The following is a 21408-nucleotide window of genomic DNA, read 5'->3' on the forward strand; positions in this document are numbered from 1 at the left end:
ATGAGGTTTCCAAGTTATATTAGTTTATTTTGTGTTTGTTGAAATGGCTCCAATGATTTTCAACTGATCAATATTTGTTGGATGATAAAAGATAAAAAAAAATGCTTAAGAAATAGATTAGATAGGTTCGGCCATGGTGTCTTTGTGTTTGGCCAAACCTTGCTTCATGCTTTGATGAATATTTGTTATTTTTATCCATGCTTTATATTATGTCTTTATGATGTTTGCCAAGTTTCTAACATGTTTCAACAAAAGTGTCATTGAAAAAATGTTGTTTGATGTTTTATTTTTTGGTGAATTTTTTAAATTGTTTGGTTGTGTTTAATGATGAACAATGGTGGAACATTCAAACCAAAATTTAAAGTTTTCTATATTTAATTCATTTTAGTCTTGAATTTTATCAATTACATGTTTGTGATATTAAATTTGAAAATACTTTGGTTTGTAATTATGTTTCAAGGTTATGCATTTGGCCCAAGCATTCATTAATTGCACTTTTCTAACTTACATTCATTTCATATCCAATTCCATAAAATCCAAAAAAAAAAAAATATGAAACCCCAAAAATGAAACCTTAAACTCTAAACCCTAAACCCTAACCATAAACCCTAAACCCCTACACTAAATCCTAATCCTAAATCAAAAACCAAACCATACACCTTAAATTCCAAACCCTTAACCCTAACCCTAACCCAAACCCTAAATCTGAACCTTAACCCTAAACCTTAAATCCTAACCCTAAACAAATCCTAAACCTAAATCCTAATCCTAAACTTAAATTGAAACCCTAAATTGAAACCATAAATCTAAACCCTAAACCCTAATGTACACCACAAACTAATCCAAATCCCAAAACTAGCCCTCAAACCCTAAATCAATCATGCATTTACATTTCATTTTATCTTGTCATCACATGCATTTTTATATTATCATAGATTCATACTTTGTCATTCATATTATATTGTCCTGCACTCATCACATGTTATTATGTTCATGAATCTCATGCAATTGTTTTTTTTTTTAATTGGTTTTCAAAGTAAAATGTTTTAAACTAAGATAATGTCTCAAATAAATATAGCCATCAAGATTTTGCCTAACTATAAAAGGACTCTTGATGATTATTATTTATGATAGCTATTATCTCGATTTCAATGGGGCAATTTAAAAACTTTTAAGTTAGAAATATTTTTAAAGCTCTACCTAATCATAGGAGAGTGAAAGAGGTGTTTTAATATTTAAGGAGTTTTCATTTTAATCCAAAGTATAAAAAAAAAAATTTGTTTTAAAAATTGATTTGTTTTAAAAAAAAAAAGAAAATAAAGAAAAGGAATTAATTTTAAACTTTAAGTAAAATAGAACCATTTTAATCAAAATTAAAGGATAACATGGAATCAATTGGTACTACCGTCGACAAACGCTGTAAGGGTGCTAATCCTTCCCCATACATAACCAATTTTCGAACTCAACTCTAATTTTACAAATAGCAAATTTGCTCTTTTTCTAAAATTTTTAAACTTATTTTAAAATATTTTATTAAAAGCACAAAAAATTTTGAATAGCCAATCACACTCTAAAAAAATTAATGGTAATTCATTGATTTGTTTTCTTATCGAAAATATTTTTAATCCCCCCATTTTTCCAAAATTTTCCATTTGTCCAGCTTTTAATCGCCTAACCCCAAGGTCCCAATATGTCACAACAACTTAGTGACTTTACTAAGGATATATTTAGAGAGTCAAGCCAAATACCGATTGCATGTTATCCTAAATCTTGGTTTAATGGTCCTAATTAGTGTTTAATCTTAATTCTTTGGTTTTGATTTTCTTGTTTTCTTAAAAAATGAAAATTTTGAAAAAATAAAAAACTGAAATAAATGAAAAACATTTTTTATTTTAATTTTCTTATTTTAAAAAATATATATAAATTTTAAAAAATTCAAATTCAAAAAAAAATAAAAAAATAAAAAATGGTGTATATGTGTTTTACATTTCATGCATATTGTAATTATGTGATCCCATTAATATTGTAAATATGTCATATCATTCATATTTTAAGTATGTCATTTCATGCATATTTAAATTATGTCATTTATTATATATTGTTGTTATTTATTTTGTTCTTAATATTTGTGGGGCATTTAGGATAGAGGTAGTTTAGGAAAATGTCAAAGGTTTGATTGTTCCTTCACTCACACTCAAATCTACATTTCATGCATAAGCTCTATACTCGGGCTTTAACTCTAATTAGGAAGAAATAAAGTAGCTACACCCTCATAAGGTGTAAACCTTTGTAATTGCTAATGAAACACTCCTACTTAGATTGATCCATTTTCGTTCATAGCTTGTAATGGGTAAGGATTGGGGTGCCACACTAGTTTGCAATGGACGATAATGTGAAGAGCAATTTAGGAACCTTAGATGTGTCAATTCTCGACCAAGCATATAATGAGCTTTAGGAAGCCAACCCTAGGTAGAGTCATGCCATACCTTCTTTATAAAAATTACTTGAAATAAGTCACATGAAGGGACACCTCTTTCCTTTCCCATTTTTGTGTTACTGTTGATAATTTTATATTTCTTGCCATTGATAAAATGACATAGGGAAACATTAGAAAAACACAAAACAGAACAACAAGAACTAAAAAAAATCAAACAAATCTTTAAGCAACTTAAAATTTGGAATAAAAGAAATTGTTTGTTAATTTTTCTTTTGCCTTACATTTTTTTAGTTTTGATACTAATTTTTCTATGTTTTTTTTGTTTTTTTATTTGCATCATTCTTTAAAAATAAAACATCAGGGATATACATTTTAGATAATTTGTTGATAGAAGTTCTCATGGCATCCCAAACGTTTCGAGTAGGGCCTTTGGCAAGTAAGACATTCTGGGAAATAAATGATCAGTCAAAAAGCAAGCAATAAATAGAAAAGGATTGTTTAACAGATGGGTATTTCGACATTGCCAAAGTTGGTTTATTTGGATTTGAGAAAAAATGATATGATGGATTTGAAGGGTATTTAGAATCAATGGAGGCCAGAAAGGAAGTTAGCCTTCTTAACAAAGTATGGAGATATTGCTATGTTAATACCATTAAAACCAAATAATCTGATGTTGAAAGCTGTTATAAGGTTTTGGAATCTAGCATATTGGTGCTTCACATTGAACAAAGAAGACCTAATACCTACAATACAAAAAAACTTTACCTTGTTACACTTAGAGCTCTCCAAGCCCGATAGAGTATATTGGAAAGCATAAAAGTTGACTGGGTATAAGAAAATGTTGGCAAAGATAATAAGGGTCAAGGTATAGGTAATTGAGAAAAAAAATGGGATCTAGAAAAAGGGTACTGTGGACTTTTTTACAAGATGTTATGTTTCAGAGTTTGAATAAAGGTCGAGTTATGAAAATGTTTGCTTTGGTTGTTTATAGTTTGGTGATCTTTCCAATGGCTTTAGGATATATAGGGGCTTCTATGGTGGACTTCTTTATGTTGTTGGAACAAAATATTAACCTTTCACTTACAATTTTGGTGAATACCATTAAATCTTTGAATTAATGCCAAAGAAAATTAGAAGGAAAATTGATTTGTTGTATTCAGCTATTGTATGTGTTGATTTAGAGCCATTTTTTAACCACTGATCAAACTCCATTATTGATTTATAAGAGATCCTTAGCACTGTTAGCCAAGTTCAACCTAAAGGAATGGCCTAGAAATCTTTCAAAAGAATAGTGGATGGTTTTCTTTTAAAGCTTAAAAAGAGTGGGTTGACTTAGAAAACACCGTGGATACCTCGAGTTTCTATTATGTATAGTTGTGGAGATTAGTTTTGGGTTCCATTACCTAGTATTTAGAGAGCCATCAGTTATGCACCATTAATCATCAAACAACAATATGGGTCTCAATAGTTTATCCTGATAACTCAAGGATTAGACCAGGTTTAGTTTAACTATGGCATAGAAGGATGAATGGCTAGAGTACGTGTAATCACCAAAGCTTAGGGGCAAACGGTAAGGTCAATATTAGGAAGAAATACAAATGATGTGACCTTAGGATACCTAGTTTGGAGAGCTAAGCGAGTCAATGATTTAGTGTTGCTGGCAGATCAAGAGATAATACAACCAGTGGTGAAAACCAAAAATTTCAAAAAAAGATAGGTTAACTAAAGTATGAAAAGGTGTGCAGAAGGATATACTAAAAAAGATGACAAAAGAGAAAGATCTGGCTCAGAGTGACCTCAAAGACCTATGCTTGGAAAACCAAAGGCTAAAAGCTCAGTTAAAAGATAAAGTAAAAGAAAGTAAAGGTTGGGATGAGATAAAGTAGCTTAGGGATAGAATTCATTTCTGAAAGTGTAGGGCTTGGGATAATGAGAACAAAATCATTATGATAGTGTGAGAAAAGAAGGATTCACACAAAGCCTTCACAGCCAACAAAAGGGAATTAAGCAAAATCCAAGAAGAAAATGAAAAACTAAAGAAGAATTGAGATGTGAAAAGAAAAGGCGGCTGAATACTCAAGGAGAAAAAGATGAACTTGGAATAAAAATCAAGGCCATTAAAACACAGGTGCAAGAAAACAAGGATTACATTGCTCGCCTACATAGCGAATAGCAAGAAAAGGAAGTTGAATGGAAACAAGTATACAATTAAGAAGTAGAAGACCGCAAGTATTGGAAGACTAAGAGTCAAGAAAGATAAATGTATATCAACCAACTTAGTAATCAAATTCGAGAGGTAGTCAAACAAACCAAAGTGATGGCAAAAATGGTAGAAACTTTGAGGCAAAAGGTCATCCCAACTAGCAGTCATAGTCAGCTTCTCTTAGATTTTTTAGAGAAAGCAAAAAGACAGTATGAGCAAGTTCAACATTTTTATAGTCCTAGTTATATGATAGTTCAAGATGTGTAGAACTTGAAATTTTTGGAACAAATTAGAACTTTTGTTGATTTAAATTATCTTGAAATGAATATCCCTACTTATATTTAAAAGTATGCTTAAACGTGCTAATGAAAAAAAAAATGATGGTTGTAAATATTGCTTTCATCAAACTTTTTAAGGCAGAAGGAATGTGTTCAAATAACCTTGCCTAAACATATGAGGGAATTTTAGCTTTTTCTCAACAATAATAATACAATTGGACTTGCATAACATCCATCATTTGTTTGAATTCATTATTTTTCGTGCCAGCTAAAGATAAGGAATGGTGATTGTAAGCACACTTTCGTTAAACCTTTGAAGCAAAGAGATATTGTTAAAGACCTTACCTAATTATAAGAGGATTTTTAAACTATCTTTTAAGGTTAATAATATGATTCATATCATGTGTTTTTTATTTTTAGGAATCAATAAAAGGTTCAAGAATAGCTCCTCCCAAAGAGACAAGATAAGTTCATTTTACACACTTACATCACTAGAGCCCGTATAAGAGATAAGGAAAGTGAATTTGTCAATCAAGTGGGATAGGCTGGAAAGGGCACAAGAAAAGTTTAAAGAGACAATTACGAGAATACAATAGAATATGGATAGATACATAGGAGAGTTGATACAAATGTTGACTGGGTTGGTTCAAGGAAAAGGCACTGTTAAGACGTATAATACGCAAAAAAAAACCATAATAGAAGAACTAGTGTATGCCGGGTTCACATATCCTTATCCCTATGTTGCTCAAGCATCGTTGGCCACTCATCAACAATATGCTGGTACTTCTGTTAGGCCACCACCAATTTAAGTGAATATCAATCTTGCATCCACTCCATTCGATCCCATTATTATGCCAAACCTCGATGACCCAAAAGAGCAAAAAAAGCTAAAAAGGGTATCTAATCCTATAGAAAGCACTAAAATGAAGAATAAGTATGATTTGTTGGAAGAAAGATTGAAAGCCATTGAAAGGTATAATGTGTATCGAAATGTGGATGCTCAAAAGTTTAGCTTAGTACCTGATTTAATAATACCTTCAAAGTTTAAAGTTTTAGATTTTAAAAAATACAACGAAATGAAATGCCTGTCTATGCATATCACAATGTTTTGTAAGAAGATGACCGATCATATCCATAATGACAAACTATTAATACACTATTTTCAAGATAGTTTTACCGAATCTGCTACAAGGCAGTATGTTCAGTTAAACCATAGCAAGATATATTCTTGAAAAGATCTGGCTAGGGCCTTTATAATGCAATATAAGCATGTTGAAGATTTAAAGCCAGATAGGTTGTCATTGCAAAATATGAAAAAAAAAAAAGGATAACTGAAACCTTCAAGAAATATACAAATAGATAAAGAGACATGGTTGCATAGGTCTAACCACTGTTGAAAAAAAAAAGCATTATTCTTTTTGTCAGCACCTTGAGAACCTTTTATTATGACAAGTTAGTAGGTAATGCGACCAAAATTTTAGCCTATATAATGATATCAAGTGAGATTATTAAGAATGCAATAAAAAATGGCAAGATTGATAGTTAGGACTCAAGCACCAAAAAGACCTTGAAAGGAAGAAAGAAAGAATTAGAAACTCATGAAGTGATAGTTTCTAGCCCACCATTCATTCCCTACCATCCATATCCTACATACACACCCTATTGCCCATATGCCAACCACATATCTCAGACACCATACCCATATACACCACCATCACCGCCAACATAACAACCCAACTCAGACCTAAAGCTCTCAAATTCACTTCTACTCCAACTATGTGACCTCTTTCCCCACCAAGCAACCCCACCCTTAAATAGAAAAATCCTCACACCACCTTAGAAAAAACTTCCATTGACCTGATTCCCATGTCCTATACCGATTTTTGCGCATAATTTCTAAAGTGTCACCTTATTGCCCCAATCCCCATCCAACCTCACAAACCATCATATCATAAATGGTCTAACCCCAAAGCCCAATGTGAATATCATTTTGATGCTATAGGCCACTCTTTAGAAGATTGCATTATTTTGAAATATAGAGTGCGAGCTTTGATAAAGGATGGGCAACTAAATTTTAATACCTAAACAAGGACCAATGTTAGAGGAGATCCATTGCCTAACCATGCTAGGGGAACTACCAATGCAATAGAGAAGGGCTAAAAGGATAAAAAGTGGAAAAAAAGGTGAAGACTCTTTTGGAACAGGTATATGATTGTCTGGTCAAGGTTGATATGATCCAAATAGTAGGCTCTGAGATTGATGATAGTCATTTAGAATTTGGTTAGGTTTGCAAATGCCATGGGATGGTGAAACATCATGTAATCCAAGAATGTCAGAAGTTCAAACAAATAGTTCAAAGATTGATGGATAATGAAATCTTCCAATTCTACGATGAAAAAAATTAGGGTGAAGTAAGCATGATAGCAAATCAATGATCTAGTGGCTTGTTTATCCCATAACCTTTAACCATTCTCTATGATGAGCTGGAACCAATGGCAAGCGAGCCTGCTCTTTATTTCTAAATAGCTATCATAGTATATACACCCAATGCTTTTTCTTACAAGAATGATAAAATAGTACCTTTGAAGTATGATTGTGAGGTAGAGATCCAGGGATCGAAAGTGGAAACATTGAGAATGCAACTAATATATCGAGTGTTGGAGTAATGACCCGAAGTAGTAAAATATATGCCCCTAAGATGCTAGAGCAAGTAAAAAGAGAAAAGAGATGGAGAGAAACAAAAGTGAAGAAAGAAGCCCTATTGCAATAAACCCAATAGTACAGTACAAAAGGCCAGTGACAAAAAAAAGCTTGTGAATTTTTTAAGATTATTAGGCATAGTGAATACAGTGTGGTAGACTAGCTCAATAAGATGTTAGCCATAATTTCATTGTTATCTCTACTGTTAAACTCCAAACCCTATAAAAATGCACTATTGAAGGTACTAAATTAGGCATATAAGGATAACATCATTTCTATGGGTAAAGTAAACCATCTAGTAGGAAGTATAGTGGTTTTGAACTATATTGCCTTTAATGATGATAAGATTCCACCAGAAGGGTGAGGAAGTGTAAAGGCCATACATGTTATGGTGAAATGCAAAAGCCACACCATGGCAAAAGTATTAATTGATAATGGATCTTCTATTAATGTGATGCCAATTACCACACTCTCCAAGTTATTGGTTGATCCTTCCTACATGAAAAATAGCCACATGATAGTCAGAGCCCTTGATGGGTCAAGATAGAAATGGTTAAAGATATAGAGATTCCTTTGCAAACAAGACCCTATATATTCAATGTGGAATTTCAAGTCATGGATATCTCTCCATCTTATAGCTATTTGTTGGGGAAACCATGAATTCAAACCATTTAGGCAATACCATCATCTCTACATCAAAAGGTTAAGTTTATAGGTAATGGAAGACAAGTCTGTGTTAATGGAAAGGAAAATTTATTAGTTACCAAGACATTGATAACCCCTTATATAAAAACTATAGAAGAAGCACATGAATGCTCTTTTCATGCCTTTGAGGTTGTTAACACCACATATATGGGAAAAGGCTCAACCACACCTACTTATCATTTATCAAAGACTATAGGAAAAATGGTTAAATAGATGTTGGGAAAATGATGGCAACCTAGTCTAGGTTTGGGGCAACACTTTAGGAAATGAAAGAAACACCAGAGTTTATGGAGAAGAAAAATAGGTTTGGGTTGGGATACAAGCTAACTATTGTTGACAAAAAAAAATAATACAAGAAAAGAATGAGAAAAGAATAGCTCGCCTCAAAGGGGAAGAGATGGATGGGAGATGAATGAAGTTTCCATAACTCTACAACACTTTTCATTCAAAAAGTATGTTTATCCAGGAGTGTCAGAGGTAGGAATACCAACAAAAGAAGTTGAAGTGGCTTTCTCAAAATTGAGTCTAAAGTCAGATAAGATGGATGAAGCAATGATAATAAAAAAAAATATTTTTATGTTTCCTTTCAATGGTTGAGTGATTAAGACCAGTTTGTTTACTACGGTTATCCATGAACCAAATCCAATTGCCTCTACCTAAGGGCATGTGGATAGTTTATATGGGTTTTTTTTTTATGACATAATATTTTCCATTTCCTTCTATTTCTTTTTAACATGCTTTTATTTTTGCTAAATATATCTTTGATTCTTTGCCAAAATATCCACTCATATCCTTGCAATCTTACTAATTTTTAGGTTTCTAAATACTTAATATCAAGGATGAATATGATGATTATTTTGGGATTAGATTTGAGAATTTTAAGTTTGATCATGAAGATTATTTCGAGTTGCAATCTTAATAATTTTGAAGTTTCTCAATATTTAACTTCATGGATTATCATGACGATTATTATGGGTTTAAACTCAAGAATTTTGTTCAAGTTAATAAGCATAATAATGAAGATTCAAAAGGTTGAATCTTACCTCTTGATCTTATTAGACTGGTTGGGCATAAGGAGAAAGTAATAAAACCCCACAATGAGCTTGTTGATTTGATCAATTTAGGGGATGATGAGAATAAAAAAAAATAAAGGTAGGGACTTTTCTTCCATAAGAATAATGATGAAGATTGAAAGAGCTGCTCAGAGAATATATGGATGTGTTTGCTTGGTCATACCAAGATATGCCAGGGCTTAACATAGATGTTATAAAGCACAAGTTGCCATTGATCCTGGAATGTAAGCCAATACAATAGAAGATAAAAAGTCTTTGTATAACATTCACATAGTTAGCTTAGGGTTGGTTTCCTAAGGCTTCAATCTTTTTGGTCAAGGTAGCTAGTTAGGAATTGATAAAAGTAATAGCATCAACCTCAAATAAACCAGTAGACTTTGTACTAACCTTTTTTTCCATGCCCCACTGGTAATTGTTAGTAGCCATCTTATCAATAAGCTCATTTGCTTTCTTAGGAGTCTTGCTCATAGTTGCCTTTCCAACACTAAATCTAAAGTGGTTTTCATAGGTGTTGTGAGACCATTATAAAATATCTGAGTCTGAAGCCACTAAGGTAGACCATGGTCTAGGCATTTCCTTAATAGCTCCTTGAATCATTCACATCCATCTTATAATGTTTCACCATTTGCTTTGCATAAAGGTGGTAATCTCACTCCTTAGCTTTGTTTTTTTACCAATGGGAAAATTTTTGCTAGAAACTTTTGGACCAAATCATCCTATGTTGTGATTGAACCATATAGCAATTTTTTGCCTTGTCCTTGAGAGATAAAGGAAATAAATTTAGTCTAATTGCTTCATTAGAAACTCCATTATAGTGAAAAGTATCATATAATTCAAGAAAATTAGAAAAGTGAAGAATTGCATCATCGCTTGGTAACCCTCCAAACTGCACAAAAGTTTGAACCATTTGTATAATTGAAGGCTTTATCTAAAAGTTATTGGCTTGGATAGCTAGCCATCTAATAAATTGCTCAAAACTATTTGCATTGGCAATTGCATAATCTCGTAAAGCTCTTTGCCCTTCATTATTTATATTAGCCATTGGAGTTTGTGTAAGTGGTGCTAATTGTTCTTTTCTTCTTCTTCTTCTAAAAGTTCTTTCAATTTCTTAATCAATAAGAGTTAAGTCAACACTTTTGGATCTGTTCATGCAAACAAGAAAAGATCAAAGAAAAGGTTAGATTATAAGAAATTAAGAACCCTATATTGATATTAAGAAAACCACTATAATCCCCCACAATAACGCTAAAAACTTGATTGTGGCTTTTTGTATGGCTACAAGTGCACACATCAAGTAATAAAAGGAAGTATTCCAATATCATCTCTTCAGGGATTATAGAATGTAATGTTTGATTTTTCTTCAAGAACCAAAGGTGAAACATTAAGATCTTATATCTAAACAAATGAAAATTTAAAGTTTGGTTGCAAAGAAAAGTAAAAATTAAAAATGATGTGTAGGCAGAGATCTTGACTTCACTAATTGTCACTTGGGAAGTAAAAAAAGATTACCAAAAACTAGATCTAAGAAAACAATAACTTAAAGCTTAAACATTAAAGAAACTTGAGAAGGCCAAATGCTTGTAGTAAATTTGGAATAAAAATTACATGAAAAGAACTTAAAGAACATAAAAGAAAGTAGTAGTCAAATTTTATAACAAATAAAAGAAAGCCTACATCAATCTTGAAAGAAAAAGAAAGCTTAGCTGAAATAAAAATTGAACAACAATATTTGCAACTTGAAAACAAAAAAGAAAAGATCTTGAAAACAATACTTTTTGAATTAAAATAAAATAATTTAAACAAACAAAAGCTTTGTTATTAGCAAATCTGTTACCTAAGCTAATAATTCAACTAAAGAACTAAAAAAAATAAGAACTAAGAACTAAAAGAAAGAAGAGAAGTAAGGGATGAGATGATAGAAAAAGGTGAATGGCCTCCTTATTTATAATGAAGGGTTCAACCAAAAGGGATAAGAATACAAGATATGTTTTCAAATTCAAACTCTAGGTGATAAGGCTCATCCTCATTTTTTAGGAAGCTTGAGCATGCTTGGCTAAATGGGGTCATGATGGTGCAATCTTGGCCTTTGATTGAATCTTGATCAAATCTTGATAATTCTCTTCCCTTGGATTCGACAAAAGCTTGAAAATTCAAGAGTAAGTTGAATTTTATCTAACCCTTGAAATTCAAATGGATAAAATCCTACTCTAAGCCAAAATCTTCAAGGCTAAGTAACAAGTTTCATGGTGAACTTCTAATTCTTCTTAGCCAAATGTACCTAGCCTTAATTGTGGTGAAATATGTATGAAGGCTTTCTTAAAGTCTTGGTCGAATAAGATGGAGCTTGGACAGTTCATGCTTTTGCCAATTAATCTTCCCCTTTGCATGGCTAAATGGATAGAGTCCTTATGCCACATAATTGCTTCATGGCAAAGCAAAAAGGTCATGCTTGGATCAAAACTTCTTTTTGGTCGAACACGATAGAGTCCAACTGAGCTTGGGGTAGCATGCAATCTTTCTTAGAAGTGGTCTAGCTGAATGCATCATTAGGAGAGTCCTTGTAAAATTGAAACTCTATGAATTTTGGACAAGGTGGTTCAGCTATGAGTTTCCAATATTGGGCCAAAATTGCTTCGTCTATGCTTGCATGCATGGCTTGCATGAAAATGATATCCATGAGCTTTAAAAACCTAAAATCATGAAACAATATGTAAAGCACCAATAATCATCCAAATTTTAAAAATTAGCACCATTTTTTATATGTTAAAACTCTATATATTTAGGTGCTATCACACCCCTACACTTATATCTTTTCTTATCCTCAAGCAAAACCTCAAATCAACAAAATTAAATATCAATAATCATACTAACAAAGTCAAAATCTACATAAATTTCCTATCATGTACTATTGCATAATAAAAAGCTAAGTATAAATGTAGAAGTATAAGAAATTGCTTCAAAAACAAGCTCCCAATATTTTATGCTCAATACACATATACATTTACTCACTCTTTAATTCATGCATATAACTCAAGCAAAAAGAATGTAAAACACTTCATCACATTTCAATTCAAAGATAAAATAGAGTTCATATGTTCACTTTCCCCTTCTCTCTCCACCAATGTTAAACCTACATACTTAACTTAAGATCAAAGGTCTTTTAAGCTTGTAATATAAGGTTTGGGTCAAGATGGGGAAAAGGAAATTTTAGACTTGAAACCCTAAGCTTACTTTCTTTCAACTTTTTGGACTTTAAACAAGTGGGAGCTTTTTTGAAACTTTGACTTGTAAGGCATCACTTTATTTTATTTTTTTTAAAGAATACTTAGCCTTTTTGGCTTTCGTAGACTTTGCCTTTCATGTTTGTTATTTTCTTTTTCTATTCCTTATGCCTCTTTTCCTCCTAAAATCATAAACATGTCCATAAACAAGTAACCACAATGGGCTAGACAAAACAAAAAAAGGGATAATAATAATCAAACAAAAGGCTTATTGGCTTATTGTGTGGCTAAAATAAACAAATAAAAAGTTTAATATAAAAGGCTTAAAATAAGGGTACTAGGGATGCATCATAACAGGGTGGCTTGAAAAAGGCTCAAATGGTCCAAAGAACTACCTAGATCATCTCTTGAGTCAAATATAATCTAGGATTTTATCTCAAGGGTTGAGTAGGTAAATTCTAGAGCACTTATTCATATCCTCAAATTTTCATGCAACTCCACATCTCACAAACTTTCACAAAAATCATAGCAGTTCATATAAAAAGAATAGAAATATATGCATAAAAATGATATCCAAAGAAAAGCTGCTTAAGAAATCCTTTCGAGTTCCACTAAATTCATAATCAACTTCATATCATACTTTAGTCATTTTTAGAAAATATATGCAACTTCAACTAAGTGAGCATCATAAAGATATTTAGTATGTCAATTTGGTTTGAAAGCAAAAATGGGTTAAGATTTCAAAATCATTTTGAGTTCAAAAGTTTCCCTTCCCCTTTGCCCACACTTAAAATTGAACAATATAACAAATAACAAGGGAAAAAGAAATACTCCCTAAATTCTTTTCAAGGCCAAATCTCTATTTTCCATGAGGCATCATCCTTGCTTCCCTTCATCCCTAAAAACAAAACAACTCAAACAAAAATATTAAAAACATACATGTTCTAATAAAAGAAAAATTAAGAAAACAAAAAGTTTAACCATTAAAATAGAATTTGGGTTGCTTCCCCAAGCAATGCCAATTTTGATCAAGCTTGACCATCCCTAAATCTATGAAAATCATCTTACCTCTTTGCAAGGAGCTTACCTTGTTGCCTCTTTGTTTGAAGAATAACATAAACAAACTTGGTTTTGAGAGGTGCACTAGCTCTTCTAGTAGGGATAACATACACAGAACTTGAATTCCTTATAAGGCTAACATGGCTGGAACTAGGGGTTCCTAAATGATTCAGAGGGTTAGAAGGTTTATCTATTAGGTAAGACTCTTTAAAGGTTTCTTTTACCTTAATTGCACTAACATCTTCTTCATCTCTAAGCACACCATACCCTTCAGATACAAAGTGTAGCTTATTGTTTTTAAATTTAAGGATAAGGCTAGCATCATAAACATCTATTAAATCTTTAGAAATAAATAAAAAGGTCTTACTAACAATAATAGAGCATTATCGTCCTTCATGTCTAAGACAACAAAAATCAAAAAGAAAGCATATTTACTAATTTTGACTAGTGCATTTTTCAACATCCTTTATGGTAACTTAGCAAATTGATCAAAAATTTAATATTGAATTAGGCAAGCTTCAGCTCTCCACAACCTAGCTGTATAAAAATACTCATAGACATTATATTTATGATAGAACCAAGATTAAAAAGAGCATAAAAATTTTAAATGTCCAATTTTGTAAAGAATAGTAAAACTCTCTGGATCTTTGTGCTTTCTCGACAGGAGTTGATGAAATTTAGGGCTCAATCTTCTAAGAATGTGGCTTCTTTCAATTCTTTGAGCAGCTCTTTTTGAATAGGCCTTGGGGAAGGTGGTGCTATGTTGAAACACTACCTATACATTATGGCAGTCATCCTTGACCTTGGTTGCACTTTTTCTTGAACTTTTTGTTCTTCTTCTTATGGATCTTTTTCTTGAATTTTTTCATTTTGGACAAGCTCATCTTGAGCTATTTCTTCCTAGACTATTTTTTCAAGCTTAGGCTAAATGTTTTCTAATAGTACTTTCCTTACTTGCAATAGCATTTGCCTTTCTTCAACAAACCCCCCAATATACTCTTCAAGATCTTCTTCATAGTCCATCTCAGCATTCTCCTTCCTAGGTTTTCCTCATAGGTTTCAATATCTTTAGGGGCCTCTAATTTTATAGGGTCAACACCCTTTATAATTTCTCTACCAAATCTCAAGAGTTCCTCATCTTCTAATATTTATTCCTTTCCTATGAAATGTACTTTAGGTTGCCTCACAAAATTGGGGAGGTTTACTATTGCAGGTTCATTATCCTCATTATCAAAATCCTCCATCCTAACATCTTCTAAAGAATAAATTGCATTACATCCCTCATTGCCTTATCTTTTAGGGTTGGATTTAGTATTGCTAGGCAAGGTGCCTATAGCGCGATTGGCTATGGCTTGGGCTAGTCGACGTATTTGGTTTTCTAAGTTTTTTATGAATGTAGTTTGACTTTGGATATTAGCATTGTTAGCTTGCATCAATTAGGTCAACACGTTATCAAAGGTATATTTATTTTCTTTTGTAGGTTGTAATTTGATGGATTGAAGATGTAGTTATTATTTTAGTTGTTGGTGGTTTGATTAGTTCCAAGAAAAGTTTGGGTCATTTCACCATCCAAGGTTGAAAGTATTGCTATAGAGGTTGTTGCTTGGGTTGGCTTGTTAGATGTATTGGACTGGTTTTATCCTAAACTAGCATCTTTAAGTGGAATGGGATTTTTTACAAATGTTACAAGAGACAAAAAGGCTTTGTATAGCATTCACATGGTTGGTTGGTTTCTTAAGGCTTCAATCTTTTTGGTGAGGGTAGCTAGTTGGGAATTTATAAAAGTAATAGCATCAACCTCAAATAAACCAGTAGACTTTTTACTAACCTTTCCTTCTATACCCCATTAGTAATTATCAACAACCATTTCCTTAATAAGCTCATTTGATTCTCAAGAGTCTTACTCATAATTGCCCCTTTAGCAGCTGAATCTAAGGTGGTTCTCATGGGTGGTGTGAGACCATTGTCAAAACCCTGAATCTAAATCCTTTAGGGTAGATCATGGTGTGGACATTTCCTTAATAGCTCCTTGAATCATTCCAATCCATCATATAATGTTTCACCATCTGCTTGTAGAAAGGTGGTGATCTCATTCCTTAGTTTTGCTATTTCTGCAAGTGGGAAAATTTTGCTAGAAACTTTTAGACTAAATTATCCCATGTTGTGATTGAACCAAATTGTAATGATGACAACCAACTTTTCACCTTGTCCCTAAAAGAAAAAGGAAATAATTTTGGTCTACTTGTTCTATCAGAAACACCATTATAGCAAAAAGTATCACATAATTCAAGAAAGCTAGAAAGGTAAAGAATTGGAGCATCGTTTGTTAACCCTCCAAATTGTACAAAAGTTTGGACTATTGGTATAATTGAAAGCTTTATCGCAAAGTTGTTGATTGGATAGCTAGCCTTCTAATGGATGGTTGAAAAACATCTGCATTGAGAACTGCATAGTCTCGTAAAGTTCTTTGCCTTTCATTATTTGTAATAGCTATTAGAGTTGGTACAAATGGTGCTGATTGCTTTTTTTTTCTTCTTCTAATGGTTCTTTATATTTCTTGATCAACAGGAGCTAAGTCAACACTTTTGGATCCATGTATGCAAACAAGAAAAGATCAAAGAAAAGCAAAATAAAAGTAAATAAACAAAACAAAAGGTTTAGATTATAAGAAATTAAGAATTCTATATGTGATATTGAGAACACCACTATAATCCTTAGTAATAACACCAAAAACTTGATTGCTACTTTTTGTATAGCCTGTAAGTGCATAGATCAAGTAATGAAAGGAAGTATTCCAATATCGTCTCCTCAAGGATTATAAAATTTAATGTTGGGTTGTTCTTTAAGTACCAAAGGTGAAACCTTAAGATCTTATATCTAAACAAATGGAAATTTAGGGTTTGGTTGCAAAGAAAAGTAAAGATTAAAAGTGATGTGTAGGCATGAATCTTGATTTCACCAATTGTCACTTGAAAAGTAAAAGAAGATTGTCAAAAACTAGCTCTAAGAAAACAATAATTTAAAGCCTAAAAATTAAAGAAACTTGAGAAGGCCGAATGCTTCTAGTAAATTTGGAATAAATATTGCATGAAAGAACTTAAAAAATGTAAAAGAAAGTGGTAGCCAAATCTTGTAACAAATAAAAGAAACCTTGCATCGATCTTGAAAGAAAAAGCAAGCTTAGCTAGAATAGAAATTGAAAAACAAGATTTGCAATTTGAAAACAAGAAAAGAAAAGATCTTGAAAATAATACTTCTTGAATTAAAATAAAAGCTTTGTTATTAGCAAATATGTCACCTAAGCCAATAACTTAACTAAATAACTAAAAGAAATAAGAACTAAGAAAGAAATAATAGTAGTGAGGTATGGGATGATGGAAAGGGGTGAATGGCCTCCCTATTTAAAATAGAGAGTTCGACCAAAGGGCATAGGAATATAAGATTTGTTTTCAAATTCAAACTCTAGGTGATAAGGCTCATCTTCATCTTCTATGAGGCATAACCAAATAGGACTTCTTCAAGCTTAAGCATGCTTGGTTGAATGGGATCTTGATGGTGCAATCTTGGCCTTTGATTTAATCTTGATCAAATATTGATAAGTTTCCTCCCTTCGATTCAGTAAAAGCTTGAATATTCAAGAGTAGGTTAACTTTTATCCAATTTTTGAAATTCAAATGGATAAAATCCTACTCCAAGTCAAAATCTTCAAGGTTAAGAACAAGTTTCATTATGAGCTTCTAATTCTTCTTAGCTGAATATAGCTAGTCTTGATTATGGTGAAAATTTGTATGAAGGCTCTTTTAAAGTCTTGGCCGAATAGGATAGAGCTTGGAGAGTCCATACCTTTGTAAATTGATCTTCCCTTTTGCGTGGCCAGACGGATAGAGTCCTTACGCCACACAATTGCTTTATGGCTAAGCAAATGAGTCATACTTGGATCAAAACTTTCTCTTTAGCCAAACATGATGGAGTCCAAGTGAGCTTCGAGTAGCATGAAATCTTTATTGGAAATGATCTAGCTGAATGCACCATTGGGAGAGTCCTTATGCAATTGTAACTCTATGAGTGTGGGATAAGGTGGTTTAGCTATGAGTTTCCACTATTGGGCCAAAATTCCTCCTTACATGCTTGCATGCATGGCTTGCATGAAAATTATATCCATATGCTTTAAAAACCTAAATCATGAAAACAACATGAAAAGCACCAAAAATCATCCAAAATTTAAAAATTAGCACCATTTATTTATGTAAAAACTCTATATATTTAGGTGCTATCATGTATTGGGGCAAAGATATGAAACAAGCAAAAAGAAACAAGCCATCTATTACCTAAGCAAGAAATTTATTGATTATAAAGACAAGTATTCCCAGCTTGAAAATATATGTTGTGCTTTAGTATGGGACTGCTCACTGGCTCAAGCAATATATGTTGTATCACACAACCTGGTTGATGTCAAAATTAGATCCCCTCAAGTACATATTTGAAAAGCCATCTTTATCAAGAAGATTGGCAAGGTGGCAAGTAATGCTCTCTAAATATGATAATATATATGTGGCTCAAAAAGTTGTTAAAAGGAGTGCCATAGCTGATTTTCTAATTAATAAAGCTTTTGATGATTATGAGCTAATGCATTTTCAATTCTTAGATAAAGATCTTATTGTTATCTTATTATTAAAAAAGAAAGAACATGAAGATGTTGCATGGAAAATGTTCTTTGATAAGGCATTGAATGTTTTGGGGAATGGCATTAAAGTTATTTTGATATCACTTGAAGGAGAATATTCCCCTAACGTTTCAAGACTATCTTTTTTCTACACCAACAATATAGCAGAATATGAAGCATGTATCCAGGGATTACAAATGGAATTAAATAGAAAAATCAAGATTTTGAAAGTCATTGGCAATTCGGCACTAGTAATTTATTAGCTGAAAAGTGAATGGGAAACAAGGGACTCGAAGCTGGTTTTATACCAAAACTTCATTACTGGGCTAATAGAGCAATTTAAAGACATCTAGTTTTGACATGTGCCTCAAAAAGAAAATAAGATAGCTAATGCTCTTGCCACATTATCAGCTATGTTCAAACTAAATGCAAATATAGAGATTCAACCTATCATAATATAGACTTTTGAGCTTCGATCACACTATGCGAGTGTAGAAGAAGAAATTAAGGGTCAGCCCTAGTATTTTGACATTATGCAATATCTCAAGCACCAAAAGTATCCTGAACGTGCATCATAAAATGATAAAAGAATTTTGAGAAGATTGGCAATAGAATTTGTATTGCATGGGGCAATCTTGTATAAAAAAGTCAAGATCAGGTCTTGTTAAGATGTGTGTGCTACAGAAGCAAGGCAAATACTCGAAGAAGTACACAAAGGGATATATGGGACACATGCCAATGGTCACACGATAGCTAGGCAAGTAATAAGGGTAGGTTACTATTGGCTGACCTTGGAAAGCAATTGTATCAATCATGCAAAAAGATGCCATAAATGTTAGATTTATGCAAATAAAATCCATGTTCCTCCTACACTGTTGCATATGTTGCACTGTTGCATATGAAGCTAAAATTCCTTCTTTAAAGGTTCTAATAAAGTACAATTGAAAGAAGCTGACTAGGTTCGCAACCACTATAAATAGTTGAAATTGATTGAAAAAAAAAAGACTAGTAGCACTCAGTCATGGCCAAACGTACCTGAGGGGAATGATAAAGGCACATGATAAAAGATGAAGCCCAAATGCTTTCATGATGGGGAATTAGTCTTGAAGAGGATATTGCAAAATCAACACAACAATAGAGGAAAATGGACACCTAATTAGAAAGATCCTTATGTAGTAAAAAAGGCATTATCTAGTGGAGCCTTGCTTCTTATAGAAATGGATGGAAATAAACCACTAAGTCCTGTAAACTCATATACTATCAAGAAATACTATGCTTAAAAAAACAAAACAAAAAGAAATAAAAAAAATAAAAAATGAAAAATAAGAGGGTTTAGGTTGAAAACCTAAAAAAGGCAATCTAGATTATAGGGGGAAATACATAAGTTGAAAACTTGAATGAACAACTTAGGTATAAGGAGAAAATAGAAGGAAATTGGGTTTCAAGTTTGAAATGTAAAAAAAATGGAAACAGCACAATGGTTTAGGAAAAAAAAAATAGAAACAAATTATCAATTGATAGGTCAAGGGGCAGGATTGCCATCCAATGAGTCAACATTACTTAAAGCCATTAATGAGATAGGATTTTCAGAAGATAATTAGGAGTGAACGATCTGAATTCATCTTAATGTTCAGTATTTGGCAATTTTGAAAATTGTTTCTTGTCACCATTTCATTTTCTTACTTTTTTTTTATGCTTAATTATACCTTCATTCCCTTATTGCCATGTAGTTTGAAATCTCCAAAACATTAATGAATACCTTTTCTTTTTTGCCCTTTTTATTCAAACCTTTTTGTTCATTATTAATTGAAAAAATGCATTGCATTTAACATGATATTGCTGATATTGAATGATAATTCTCATAATCAAACTTGAAACATACATAGATGAGGTTTTAAGATAACCAAGATAAACAAACATGGGTTTTAAAAAAAAAAAACTAGAAATGATACAAATGAGGAACATCAATTTGGATAGGAAAATAAATGATGATTGAACAAAAGATAATGATGGCAAAGAAGTAGAAATGGTGAATAATGAATAAGAAAAATAGAAAAGATGAATTATAAGTATAAGGAAAAATGCTTTCGGCAGAGTTTCACTAGACAACCATTAAAGATCAAGGTAAAAAAGATATGAAAAGAAAAAGAGATGCTTGAATTAAAGAAAGACCTCAATCAGATGAGTTTGGGTTGACTGCTGATGATCTAGCCAGAACTACAAATTTGAAGAATACTTGTTATCATGAAAATCTTGTTTCCATAAGTACAAATGCATGATAGGAATAAAATTTATGGAATCATACTGCTTTCTTTACATTCATCACATACATTGCATGCAGAATGAATTTAATCTTAAAGGAACAAATACAATTGGAGAATGAACCTTTAAAAAAGATAGAGAGAAAAATCCAAAGATGAAAAAAACTCTTTAAAAAAGATCAGAATCCATTTCAGAGCTTCCTATCCAACCTAATTTTCCAAATTAGGCTTTTCAAACTTTTTCGAGACTAGATCAGCCTTTTCCAAAATTGATTTTTCAAGTCACTTGCTTATGTTTATAGGAGCTCTTCTTCAAAAAAGTGAAAGAGATAGAGAAAAAAAGAAGAGAATCTACAAAAAAAAAAGAGGTTGTTGAAAAAATAAATGAAAAGATGAGATATGATAACAAGATTGAGTTCTTAGAAAGAATGAATGTTAAGAAATTTTGAAAAGAGATGAAAATTAAGCCTAATTTAGCTAGCACCAAAGAGAATTAAGCCCAGATTAGCCGACACCTATGAAGATTAAGCTTAGTCTAGCTGGCACAAAGAGAATTAAGCCTAATTTAGTTGACACTGAAGAGAACTAAGCCTAATTTAATTGGCACTAACAAGAATTAAGCCCAATTTAATTGGCACTAAGGAGAATTAAGCCCAGATTAATTAGTTCCAAAAATATTTTTTAAAGTTCATTGTCTATTTTCATAGGAGCCTCTCTAGATAGATATTTTAAAGTTCGTTGCCTATATTCATAGGAGCCCTTTTCAGACAAATTTTTTAAAATTCGTTACCTATTTTCAAAAAAGCCC

At 32.1% G+C, this 21408-nt stretch overlaps 2 non-coding genes across 2 annotated transcripts; both read left to right on the forward strand.

The window, feature by feature from the left end:
* The first annotated feature begins 9951 nt into the window (after positions 1–9951).
* Positions 9952–10059, forward strand: LOC149518479 (small nucleolar RNA R71). The gene has a single exon (XR_016343418.1). It is a non-coding gene; the product is annotated as a small nucleolar RNA R71 (small nucleolar RNA).
* A 5613-nt stretch (positions 10060–15672) lies between these two features.
* On the forward strand, positions 15673–15779 carry LOC149518480 (small nucleolar RNA R71). The gene has a single exon (XR_016343387.1). It is a non-coding gene; the product is annotated as a small nucleolar RNA R71 (small nucleolar RNA).
* The last annotated feature ends 5629 nt before the right edge of the window (positions 15780–21408 follow it).

Source organism: Durio zibethinus, chromosome 6 (assembly GCF_047325235.1).
Source record: "Durio zibethinus cultivar Kanyao isolate XHJ-2024 chromosome 6, ASM4732523v1, whole genome shotgun sequence".
NCBI classification, from domain to species: Eukaryota; Viridiplantae; Streptophyta; class Magnoliopsida; order Malvales; family Malvaceae; genus Durio; species Durio zibethinus.